Source organism: Triticum dicoccoides, chromosome 3B (genome assembly GCF_002162155.2).
Source record: "Triticum dicoccoides isolate Atlit2015 ecotype Zavitan chromosome 3B, WEW_v2.0, whole genome shotgun sequence".
Classification (NCBI taxonomy): domain Eukaryota; kingdom Viridiplantae; phylum Streptophyta; class Magnoliopsida; order Poales; family Poaceae; genus Triticum; species Triticum dicoccoides.
Window position 1 is genome coordinate 219,946,579 of NC_041385.1, and position 3,392 is coordinate 219,949,970.

The window sequence follows — 3,392 nt, forward strand, 5'->3', positions numbered from 1 at the left end:
CCACGAATGGAACACACACACACACACACACACACACACACACACAATTCAGTACATACATTCAAACAACAAAACTGTATTAGGATCCTACTCTACACAACATCTTCATCCAGGAAGAAAAACACAAAAGAACATGACTTGTGAATCACTTATCCTGACTGAACTTTATGGTTCAGCAAAAAGCAGATCCATTTCTCCTATTTGGGTGAATCCCTGCATGGAAAATGAATGTGCTTCCACGTCCTTCAAAACAGCCACCCCATTTCTGATTGGAAACTACCACCTCTATGCCCTAGAAAACGAATCTCTACAAACAACAAGAAAAGAGGGAAGAAGAAGAAGAACAAACAACAAGGAACCTCTACGGATCTGGCGGATTCCTTACTTCGAAACTCCGCCGCCGCCGATCTCCCACACCAGTAGACGCCGCCATCGGCGATCTCCCGCACTAGGCTCTCCTTATCTCAGCCGGCACAGAGAAGAAAAAACGGAGTGGAGAGGCCGATGATATAAACAGAGTGCCTTCTATAAACAGAGTGCCTGGGCTTCTGCGTCGAAAACGGTCTGGGCTGGACTACAAAAAAAAAAAGGGACAGGCCGTGAGCCGAACACCAGATGGGTCGCGCCCCCGTTGATGCGAAGCTCTCCACGTCGACAAACACAAATCACGGCGCATCTGGATCCGACGGATGGAAAAGTGAATGAGACCATTTTATTTCTCAGCTGAATGAGTTTTAGCAAAACCGATAAACTTTTCTGGCTGATTGAGATTGACATGAAGAAGGAAGTGCTGGGGTCAACCAGTCTCTACATCTTTGAAGAAGAAGAAGAAGAGAAATGCTCCATTGACATGGCCCACTGGAGATCATTTCCTGGCTACTCCTTTGTTCCCAGCCCGTTCACCCGATACTTGGACCAGCATGCCATCAGAAGGTAACATTGCCTCATGTTCATCTCTGCCAGTATTTACTCTTGGCCTCACCATTAATGTGAAATGTTACCACTTGGTAGTATTAGCTAGGAAAATATTACTTGTTATTGTTATTTGTGTTCTTGTAGATTTTGAAATTCAACAAAGTAAGGTGCTTTGTGGCTTGGCAAATTAGCACATCAAATTAAGATAACAAAATCTAAAACTCAGTGCCTAATCAATCCTGTGAACTGTGGTTTACTATGCAAAAATATAGCAAGACACTCTCTAAACGGGCTGGTCAGTTCTGCAAATGATGAGTTCTAATTCAAATAGTAATCTGCGATTATACTTTTGACATCTGTTGTAGACCCGTGATTTGTCTGTTTTACTGGCATCCAGTTGGGTGTTAAACATGTACAATTTGCCATGTGCTCTCAAATTGTCACTAGATTTGGTAAGCACGATCTATGTAGTTTGCTCGGCTAATAAAAGGAAGTCATGCCGTTGAACTATATTCGTTATGACTTTGGAGGCAAAAAAGTACTGTCAAGTTTTATACTTATCTATTTTTGGTTCCTTCCGGATCTATCAGAGCCGCTAGAATATGATAATTTATAGTATCATGTTTGTGTTCACACTATCACATGAGTGAGGACAAATGTTGAATACTACTGCATGTTGTTTACACTACATGAATAACAATTCTACGTATGCTAAATAGCATTAATCATCCTCTGGATGCATTACGGGGCTGTTTGGTTTGAGCCAATGCTGGCCTTGCCAACCGTTGGCTTGCCAAATAATCGGCGATCGTTTTGGCTGCCCACTGATTGCCAAAAGGTTGGCAGGAAAATGAACTAGCATACTGTGAAGGGCTTGGGCGCACCAAAATTTTGGCATCCATCCAAATGAGTACCAGGGGCTGGGTCAACGCCAATGTTTTGGTGGGGCGCATAATGGCATCAATCGAAACAGCCCCTACAAATTGACAACACCGTTAATGTTGCACTCAAGAGCCAATCAGCCTATCAACATGTTCGTATCACTAGCTCCACAAATGAGCTATGTTGAGTTGAATCAACTTTTATTGTAGTCAATCAAAGCTGATAGATAGTACTACATTGTAGGTTCTGAACTAGTCATGCAGACGTTAGTTCCCAAATCTACGGCACTCATGCTGTAAAGACTATTTTGCAAAGTCAATGAAATTATGGTTATAATTATTGATGTGGCTTGGTCTGCCTGTGCTATTTGTTCAGACAGCTTGCTGTAGGGTCTGGCCTAGGGTTGTACATATTGGTGCCTGCCACCTACCTGAATGAATTTGTTCCTGTAACGAGCTGCATTGGTTTTCTCGCGGTCTAACTTTGATTCGTTTGCTGCAGTCTGGAACTCAGCGAGAAGTTACAGAATATAAGACTTGAGCAAGCTAAAGAAAAGATATTTGTTGAAGAGTGAAGAGCTTATGCTAGGAATTGTTCGGCAGATAGAAGAAACCAGGAATACTTTTTAGTATTGGTCTGTCTTGTCTTAATTTTTTATTCTGGGTGCATTGGAAAAGCTTACCTTTCGGGTGTACTTTGGACCAATTGATGTATTTTGTATAACAGGATTTCCTCTTCATAACTAGTAACCATGTTTACATCCTTAATCAACAGAGGAAGTAGTTACAAAAAGGTGATATAGCTATTTTGGCTAATTCGTTTGCAACAACATTAGCTTCCCTGGGACAGAGTTGAAAGGATACAGAGCAGAACTCAAACGCCACTCTATACTCCTAATCTCTATCTCTCTTGCCTAATACTCTCTCCGTCACAAAATAAGTGTCTCAATTTTATACTAGCTCAAGACACTTATTTTGTGACGGAGGGAGTAATAAATAAAGTAAACGGAGGGAGTAATAAATAAAGTAAAGCTAATAATAAAGTAGGGAATGCTTCCGGTCGTCGTCCTGGTCGTCCGTCACATAATTTTGTAGAAAACCCTCTATAGTTACTAGTAATTAAACTGCAGTATAGTTTTTGATAACTACATGTTGTGCAAAGAGCCCTTTGTTGTTTCCTAAATTCAACCCGCAATTCATATCATATGTTTTTAAGAATAATCATATCTTTTAAACAGAAAAAACAATTTTAATGTGTTATATATGAAATTTGATCAAAAAATGTGTAGAATCTGAATATTATGTTATTTTACCCGTTAAACATTTTTAAAATGTTGTTTTGGATGCAACCTTAATAAATAGTGCATGATCCGTCTTTATTTCGTACCGCTGCAGATCCAGATAGAAAATGAACAACTCAGCAAAACCAAATTAGAGATGAAAGAAACCATCTATTACCACACATGCACGCGACGGCAAAACCTCACAGGAAAAAAAGCAAATTTCTGATCTTATGCTGAGAAAGAGATAGGATTGACACATTCAAACGTGTTGTGGTTGTGTGGGCATTGATGTGATGTTCAAATAAAGGACATG

General features: G+C 40.2%; 1 long non-coding RNA gene across 1 annotated transcript; it reads left to right on the plus strand.

The window, feature by feature from the left end:
- The first annotated feature begins 752 nt into the window (after positions 1-752).
- On the plus strand, positions 753-2,478 carry LOC119281159. Its single transcript, XR_005138286.1, has 2 exons — positions 753-933; positions 2,299-2,478. It is a non-coding gene; the product is annotated as an uncharacterized LOC119281159 (long non-coding RNA).
- The last annotated feature ends 914 nt before the right edge of the window (positions 2,479-3,392 follow it).